This window comes from Haemaphysalis longicornis, unplaced genomic scaffold (assembly GCF_048455015.1).
Source record: "Haemaphysalis longicornis isolate Haplotype H1 unplaced genomic scaffold, Haemaphysalis longicornis Haplotype H1 scaffold_3, whole genome shotgun sequence".
In the NCBI taxonomy this organism is placed as follows: domain Eukaryota; kingdom Metazoa; phylum Arthropoda; class Arachnida; order Ixodida; family Ixodidae; genus Haemaphysalis; species Haemaphysalis longicornis.
Genome location: NW_027526335.1, coordinates 214,264,428 through 214,273,968, shown reverse-complemented (window position 1 = coordinate 214,273,968; position 9,541 = coordinate 214,264,428). Strand labels below are relative to the sequence as shown.

The 9,541-nt window shown below is 45.0% G+C and overlaps 1 long non-coding RNA gene across 1 annotated transcript; it reads left to right on the top strand.

The window, feature by feature from the left end:
- Positions 1 to 6,291: 6,291 nt before the first annotated feature.
- On the top strand, positions 6,292 to 9,332 carry LOC144173695 (uncharacterized). The gene is made up of 3 exons (XR_013323363.1): positions 6,292 to 6,547; positions 7,602 to 7,683; positions 8,895 to 9,332. It is a non-coding gene; the product is annotated as an uncharacterized LOC144173695 (long non-coding RNA).
- Positions 9,333 to 9,541: the final 209 nt, after the last annotated feature.

Here is a 9,541-nt window from a genome sequence, read left to right as displayed (position 1 = left end):
TGCTCTCATGTTCATGTGTTCAGGGCCCAAGTTTGTTTTCTGAAGGCATACGCACACAGGTGAGTCCGTGGCAAAGATGTCTTTCGCGTTGTTTAGGGTAATTGAAAGTCATCTGCAATTCCAGTGAACAGTGAATGCCATGTTAGTTTCGTATAAAGTGGAGACTAGGTTTTCTATCCCCGTCATTTTGTCTCGTTTTTCTTTCCGTTTACTGCGGTGTTTTACCGCCACTCCGACGTAGACGGCCTAGAATGTCCTTCGCACGTGCCTTTCGCCTCCTCGGAGATGCTGGATGCATGTGTAGGAGGCCCTGGTGTTGCAGTGTTAGACCTCATCGTGAGAAGTGCGGCCTTCAAGACTGCCGAACAGGGCGTCGGTGCAACCTTCTTTCGAGATGGTGCCGCAGAGCTAGCTGCTTCCATCGTGGGCGCGGGGCCTTTCTTCAGATTCACTCTGTGTGTCTTCGGCAAGCGCTTACGCCTTCTGTGGTGCCACTCACTCTTGCGCCACGACGGCGCAGCTACGATTATGCACTTGTGACAGTCGCTTCCGCGCTTCTCTACACGTGACGTTTTCTGACACGTGGAGGGTAATTATTTCTTGCTCTCTTTTTCATGCTGGGCAAGCACCAAAGAATATTTGGCGGTTGCGCTTGCAGTTCACACAGAGGTATAGTTTGGTTTCAGTTGTCAGCAAGACGCACGTGCAGCCACATTTGGCTTCTGTGTTGCCCTGGCAGGTCTGCGAGCCGTGATGGTATTGTTGGCTCTTGAAGCACCGATCTAAGTTTCGTCTTAGTGTAGACTGCCTGCACAGCTTACAGAACTAAGCTTTATGAAAAGATGAGGAAGATGTGCTACGTCTCGCATTCTTGTTTTCCCATACGATTTTCATACGATAGACCTTTTGACGTTTTTTTCTACTAGATCGTCCAAAAATTTCTCCACAGTCAGGTACTTTATGTCGTGATCTGAGATGAACCGGCGTTCTCTATTTAGTTAAGGTGGTTCGCTAACGGTTGCAGGGATTTCGCCAAACGAATTTTGTTGTGGAAGCTTGTCGTACTGACGCTTCTTGGGTAGTTACAAAAAGTGGTCTCCGTTTGCTAGCTTCTACGTGTTGTAGCCTGCACCAATGGTGGCTGTTAGTGTCTTTGCAACACAAAATGGCGTGGCAAGTCGACGGGTTTTCTCTGTGTCATAAGTGCGTACTGTTGAAGCTCGTTATCAGCGGATCTCCTGTACAAGACACAATGGAAGTGAAGAAGAAGAAGCCTTGCCTCGTGGAGGGTGCAGCAGTCGTCATCTAGTCTTTCATCTATTTCGTTCTAATTGATTGATTGTAGGGTTTAACGCGCCGACACAACGCAGGCGATGAGGCGCGCCGGAGTGGAGGGCTCCGCATTAGTTTTGACGACCTGGGGATCTTCGACGTGCGGCTGAATCTCCAATATACGGGTGTTTTTGCTTTTCGCCTCGATCAGAGAAGTGGCCGCCGACGCCGGTAATGGAACCCGCGACCTCGTGCTCAGCAGCGCAAAGCCTCAGCCACTGAGCCACCGCGGCGGATTATTTTGTACTAATTTACGAACTCATTAGAAACAGTCCACCGGCCTCTCGTTACTTTAGTAACGAGATGTTGATGATGCTGTGATCGGGATTAAACTCCAATAAACAAAAAAGGGCAATCTCCCATCCAGCAGCAGTGAAGACAATGACGTACGGGAATCGGAGCAGTCTGAGAAAGCCGAGAACATCGCAGAAGGCCCAACAGCAACGGAGCCAACGTTTTGTCATACGTAAGCGGAAGTTCCACGTCCTTTAAGAAAATGACCAAGCAAGTCGCACGAAGAAGAGTAGGGTGTTGAGAACACAAATAACAGCGCAAATTAGTGCGCAGAGGCTCAAATGCAACAACGAGCCGCAAGAGAGCACCTAATTGACACGCAAGCCCAGGTAAATCTTATAGCATCAAACCTAGGGAAGTCAGCCAAGCAGATAGAATGTAATTTAATGGATGAAGTGGAGGAAACGGACTTTGATTGATTGATTGATTGATTGATTGATTGATTGATTGATTGATTGATTGATTGATTGATTGATTGATTGATTGATTGATCGATTGATCGATTGATCGATTGGTCGATCGATTGATCGATTGATTGATTGATGGATTGATTGATTGATTGATTGATTGATTGATTGGTTGATTGATTGATTGATTGATTGATTGATTGATTGATTGATTGATTGATTGATTGATTGATTGATTGATTGATTGATTGATTGATTGATTGATTGATTGATTGATTGATTGTGGGGTTTAACGCGCCAACGCAACGCAGGCGATGAGGCGCGCCGTAGTGGAGGGCTCAGGATTAATTTTGACCACCTTGGGATCTTTATTTTGCGCAGAAATCTCGTACACACGGGCTTTTTTTGCTTTTCGCCTCCATCAGAAAAGCGGCCGCCGCGGCCGGGAATCGAGCCCGCGACCTCGTGCTCAGCAGCGCAACGCCTTAGCCACTGAGTCACCGCGGTGGGTGGAAACGGACTTCCTGAGAGTGGTAGAATAGAACTTGAAATTAGCGGCCATCTCGTCGAAGATCTGGAACTATGTAAAGGAGAAAAGGCAAGGTGCGCTTGCGGCTCCAGGTCAAGCCCAGAGAATCGAATCGGCGAGTCACGGAACCACCGTGCGCAGAACCATACGGATCGTATGAAGCTGCCTTAATACCAATGTATAGGTTCAGTGGAAATTCTCTTGAATGGGCTAGAATTTCGACGCAATGGAAATCAGCAGTTTACTTGAGGCCTAATATGTGTGCAATGGGCAGAGGTTCGACACCCTCATGTCGACGCAAACCGCCAAAGCAGCCGCAGCAACTGAAGGACTTCAGTGGTCAGCCAAAAGTGATTATGAACAGGCCATCAAAATACTGAAACAGACATCGGGGAGGCACGAGCAATTGATGAACCTACATATAAAAGATCGTCTGCTAATCGATAAGGTAACATCAGTGTATCATACTGAAGCCCTGTGAAAGCTTTTCCAAAAGGTGCAGATGCAAACGGTGGCACTGCAGTCTCTGCGCCCAAAAGTTGATACCAGGAATGAGAAGGACCACGCCAGTGGGGCTAGAAATCCAATCTAAGACAAATGATGAATCTGAAAACAGCTTCGACTAACACTGATGAAACGACGCCATCAGTGGGTAATAAAAGTTCCGATGTGCTCCAAGGAAAGATAGAATTTCAAAGCGAACAGTTGTGCTTACGCGAGGAGGCTCAGCGGGAGCAGTAGTCAGCAGTTGCGGAACCTAGGCAGGAGAACAAAAAGCCATACAGAATGACCGCTTGTATCTATAGTTCTGCAAACAAGGCCTGCTTGTTTTGCACGTTAAGCGTACCCATGGAAGGCAAAAACAAGCTGCTAGCCAAAAATAGGTACCGCTTCACATATACTCAACCGACTCATGCGGCAGGTATTTCTAAAGCAAATGTGTTTTGAAAGAGATGCAGTGCAGTTCATGCAGCATCGATATGCTAGACAAAAGAAAAAAGGAAACAGAAACTCACAACAGTACATGTGGCAACAACAGCCCTCATTCAATCAGGGGCAAACCCGACTAGAAAATGCATTTTGCTGCCGACACCAATATCATCCGTACAAGTGCCAGCATCAGAAGACAACTCTCGAGTGCTACTTGACAGTGGCAATCAACGAACTTTGATCGCAACATTGCCAGCAGAAAAGATCGAAACAAAGACGCTACGGCAAGAAAAGCTAAGAATTGCATTCGTTCGAGTGAACAATAAATACACTCTATGGACGTCATGATAGTGATGGTAAAGAGTCGAGAAAATGAGTCCCCTATAGCTCTCGAAGCCCTTAACATAGGGAGCATATCACACAGTTCTCTCCTAGCACACGACATATCAGACAAGATGCGGTAGCTTAGGCTCAAATTGGCGATGACGCGTTTGGAACGAAGGACGTTGGGATCACCGGACTTCTAATCGGCCAGATTACTGCTAGCAGCTCATCACGGGACAACGACGACACTTGGAGAACCGACTAGTCGCCGCCGAGACCATACTTGGCTAAATAGTACACGGAACAGTCAGTGAGAAAACGATGAGAGTGGTGGTACTCGTCATTGGGGCAACTAACGCGGAGTTCAAGACGGAACTGGAAAGATTTTGCAGCTTCGAAGCGACCGGAATCCAAGAAACCACTATTCAGATGAGCAAAGGTAGAATTGTTGCGGAAACATTCGAAGAGCAGAGGTTGAAATAAAAAGGGTGCTATAAGGGGAACTTGCCATGAAAGAAAAAAAATTGACATTCAACATTAAACAACAAAGACATTGCTGTGCAACGACTAATGAAGCTGCCAAGGAGGATAAAGAAGAAGGTAAAGCTGCTCGAAAGGCAAGGCAAAGCCATCTCACAATGCTTCAGTTCAGGAGTTGCCGAAAAACTAAATGAAATTCAGGATACTACTCAAATTTATGTATTACATGCCGCACCACGCTGTAGTTCATTCAGGAAGACAGGGAAACGACGAAAGCCCAAGTCGGTTTTGATGTATCATCAAGCTCAATCAAGTGAAAGCAATTATATGAGAATTTAGAAGCAGGTCTTACTTTCAACGAAGATATCCTTTATATTCTTCTGAACTTTCAGAAAAAAATATGGTTGTAGTGGGCGACTCTGATGCAGCATTTCTGCAAGTAGCTCTTCACGAAGGTGGCCGAGACGCATTACGATTCCTTTCGTGAAAACGAGACTCTAAAGGAGGTCCGACCAACGCAGTCGAAACATGTCGATTGACCAGAGCCATATTTAAAGCAACTCCAAGCACGTTCCTCCTAGCGCTCACAATAAACATCACTTAGGGCAAATAAAGAATGAATTCCCAATTACCCCAGGTAAGCTCATGAAGGGAATGTACGTTGAGAACATGAATTTCTGGAGCAGATAGACTTGAGGAAGCCGTTAGGCTGTTGTAGGAGCCCGAAACAATTGGCAAGGAATGAAGAAAAGCTCAATCAGATATTAGACGTCAATGAAAAGGTCGCAACCCACCAAGAAACACGATCGAAGGGGGACAGAACGATTGTAGGTATGAGAAAGAAACACCAGATCCAAGCGACGGCTAGTAACGTGAACAAACGAGCAGTGTTACCGGCGACACCGAAAATCTTTGACCGTATTGGACGACTATCGCCATTCACAATACGAGCCAAAAGAGGATTTCAGTGCCCTTGGAAGATGGGTGTACCTGCGATGGACCGTCACCGTGAGAGGGTAGTGACCAGTGGAAGAAAATAATTGAATAATCACAACAGTTAAAACGTGCTATGGTTCAAGGACGTTCCGTGAACAAAGACAGCAAGCCGGCACCTACACGTGTTCTCGCACGCAATCCAATCGGCATATGCAGCTGCTGTGTACATTGTGCAGAAGTTCAGAGATAAAACAAAAGAAAAGCCGGCTGGCACCTATGAAAAAATGAGAAAAGTTTTGCTTGGCAGCAGTTCTGGCTGCAAGGTTGAAAGAATACACGAGCAAACGTCACGCAAAAAACTTCGAAAGTATCAACTTCTGGACGAACTGAATGGAAGTGCTTCATTTTGTCAAAAGAGACGAAAAATGAGAAGCATTTGTCCAGATGCGTGGTGACGAGACACCCGAACAAACAAACCAACATGCTTTGGGGTTATTCCAGGGGGAAGAATACCCCGCAGACATATTCACACGTAAAATCAGTGCCCAATATCTAGTACAGTCGGAAGTGTGGTGCTACGGCCCATGCTCCATAAGATCCGTAAAAGAGCTTCTAAACTCCTACGTCGACGTGTACATAAAGAATGAGACCGGGCGAGAAGCAGTATAATGCAACGATTGTTTGCGGATTACGCAACACCATCAATACTCAACATTGAAAGATACGGCCCTTACAACGAGCTGCTACGTGTACAGTTTGGATGTTTCCTTTAATCGAGAGTACACTCTAATCTTTGTAACCCATAATGTAACTTCTAAAGGGATGTAACCTATAAAATAAAGGTTACAATGGATCCATTTTGATGTTTTCTTTATCCCAGTCCATTCTAAGGGTTACAAGCGTGAAGTTAAAAGCGGTTCATAGGTTACATTAATGATTTATAGGTTACATCAACAAAATCTGTCATGTAACCTTTACGTTTTAACCTATAAAACGCCCTGTAACCTATAAGAGATGCTCGTCGCGCCTTCTCTCCAGGCGGCCGTTGATTTCTCTGTTGCATGACGGGATATAGAGAAATGGCGGCGCCCGCAGGCCCGGTGGCCGCGTTTTCGCGCCGCTCGAGCCTTTTTACTGCTGTGATACCCCTACGAAGAAGCGAGGATTGCTGTTACAAGACTTATTTGTCGGCGTGAGTCGCGGAGGCTGCGGCGAGCCCATTTGTGACTGGCAGCGCTACACGGCCCGTTCTTCTACGACCAGCGTCAAGTTCGCATGTTGGACCAATGCCCCTGCGCCAGTGAAAGCGAACTCGGTGAGTATATTCCCGTAACGGTTTCCGTGTTTTCATTGGATGTATCTTTTCGCTGGAGGCTTTTCAATTTGAAATTGCAGCATTCGAGAGGGGTTTTCGTTACCCGACTGGTTGCTTCGCTGGACGTTTTCTGTTGCCCGCGACGGCAATTGAATGAAATCACGGGCTTGCGTTCGTTGCGTCAGACTAGAGCGGACGATCGTGAAAGCCCGTACATTAAACAGATAACGGCGCTCGTGACCTACTTTCTGCTCCGCGCGCCTTCATGTGTTGAGCGTTTTGTTTACGCTGTTGGCTGCATCGGGCGCACTTGGCGAGTTATTGGCCCATGTAATTGTCAGGTAGCTCTGCTTGAATATTTTAATTTTTTCCCAATAAAGTCTTATATTATCGCGCTATTCTCTGGGTATTATCATTTTGTTTCAGCCATCGGGAAATATTCATTTTTCTCGCTGCATATATTCAGAATGGTGTCTAGTTTATTGGTCTTGTAGTAATATATCCGGATAAACACAAGGTGTGTGCTGCAGAAAAGTAGTCCACTAAATGCTGCCCGAAATTTTTAAACTGACTTTTGTCCAGCACAAGCCTCTTTTTTTGTGAAAGTTTGCCCTACCGCACAAAAAAAAAGTTTTTATATCTACAACACTATTCATTTTGGTCATTCTTTTCCTTGAGTGGGTAAATTTGGTGTTAGTTATTTTGAGGTAGCGGAGCATTGTCACCATGTTAAGTGGGTTTATTATTCCAATTCGCACAAATCAGTCGTTTATTTATTCGCGTGGTATTGCAGGGCAAATGGTTGTCTCGCGTGATACTAGTGTAGTGCAGTAGAGCGACTTTACAGAATGGTGGTATGTATGAGCCAGCATGCAGGCTGCTTGATTGTTGTTCTTTTTTGATGATACAGAAATTGTGACGAATTACACAGAGATAAGTAAGTGCAGGTGTAAAAATGAGTGCTGCACCCTCATCGGTTCCTGGCTGTTCGAAAAGTGTGGTTGCATCTGGGTACCTATGCTATGACTTATGAGCACTACTGTTTTTCTTGCAGGCAGTGTTCCTTGAGCTGACAACGAGGACTCCCCTGCGTATGACACAAGTTGAAATGAAGTCTGATTTCCGTGGAAACAACGGTATGAAAATGCAATAACTAAAACAAATTCATTCAAATATTATTTGCATAGTTGGCACCCAGACCTGCACAGACAAAAGTATGAATCACTTGTAAAAATGCGATGCCTTACTTCAAGTGGTATGATGTTATATTTCGTATCTTATTTTGCCTCATGTTTAGTGACTCTTTCTATCAGTTCGTTACCACATGAACTTTATGAATTCACCTAACGATATCCCCCGCATGGAGCTTTGTAGTTATCCAGCAACTCTACCTATTCTATAAGATGCGTGGTTTTGAAGAGCCAACAAGAAGAACTCTTTTTCGAAAAGAGCTCTTTACGTAAGCTCCAGTTGTTAGTGAGGGCTTGCGCTGTGTTCTTTTCTTCGTCTTGTCAAGTTTGAGGTGTTCTTTCACTATGAATGTATACCAACTGCCCAGCTCTAAAGCCTATTACATATTAACCCAGGTAATCCATTGAGGAATTACTGGTACAGACCTCCCGGGAATGCCACTTGAAGATCGGTACAAGTTCTAGATGTATCCTATCCCACAACACATTTGAACGAAGAAAAAATGTAAGTTGGCGATTCCTTTTTACGAATAGCCGAGGAAGAAACCACCGGTAGAAGAACACCTTACTGAAATGAAAAACGTTTCGGCTTCCACGTGGGATCCTCGTTCAAAATGAAACTGCCAGTACAAGGGGGGAGGCAGATGTTTAAGTACAGCCAAAAATGTGCCGCAGACGGCGTCAGCATCGTGAAAGCACGTTTCCTGGGTTTAGTGCGACGTTCGCTCTGTTGCGTGTACTAGTGATTCCACATGAAGGCGCGGAAATGTTTTTGCTTTCTCTTTTGCAAATGCATGTCAGCTTATCTCGTAGCCCAAAGTTTCTGCCTGTTCTGGGTGAGCATGCAGAAACATTTCGCGAGATAAACAGGAACACGGCACGATTAAAATTCGGGAAGGTTGGCCGGTATGACTATAGTGGCTTCGCGTTGTTCTGAACGATGCGGCCAAATTTCTCTGTGTAACGATTACTGAAATTATGGGAAATTATTTGAAAGGCCGTAAATCACTCCTTCTCTGGTGTGGCCTTTCATTTCATTCTCTGGTCTCCGTCTTCATTTTCGTGCAATATATTTTTCGTAGTTCACATGCCTGTGATTTGGTGTGAGGGGCTTATGGTTGCACTGGATTTTGTTCTTTTTCTGAAATTTTCTGTAGATGGCTCTTCAAGGTGGGGAAATCCAAGTGACGGCCCCTTACATATATGCCTCCATCTGCGGCAGCAGGGAACAAGTCATTCAGATGACCTCGGGGAAATCTTCAGCGTGCCCTGATTTTGTGCCTGCTTGTGTACTACGTATAAATTGCGAAGCTTATCTCTGAATTTTTCCAAGCGCCTTTTTTCATGCAGGAAATTATGGATCCAATTTAAAGTTTGTCCGAAAGACAGATTGCAATCGCCCTAGAAACTTGTTAGTGCTGCATAAAAAACGATAACTTGGAGCGGGAATCACAACTCAGGTGGAACTGTAAAGAGGAACCTAAGAGGGAAGTGTAAAGATGGATTCGTAAAGACAAGTGAATTCCAAGTGTAATATTAGACTCTGAGTGAAACAGAGAATGCAGGGAACATAGCCATAAACACTGCTTTGTATGACACAGGGAATTTGTAATAAATGTTCTTTCTACTTTCCAACATTCTGCGTTTTTTCTGTGGGGAACCATGACAATAACGCTGTACTGGGAAAGTGCACCTCTGAGAGCCATCTTATAAATGTAGCTCAAACTCGAATTCGTCTGAAATTGTTCAATTGCAGTACCAAACAATTTGAAATACTTTGCATACATCCGTGCAAATATTGCGG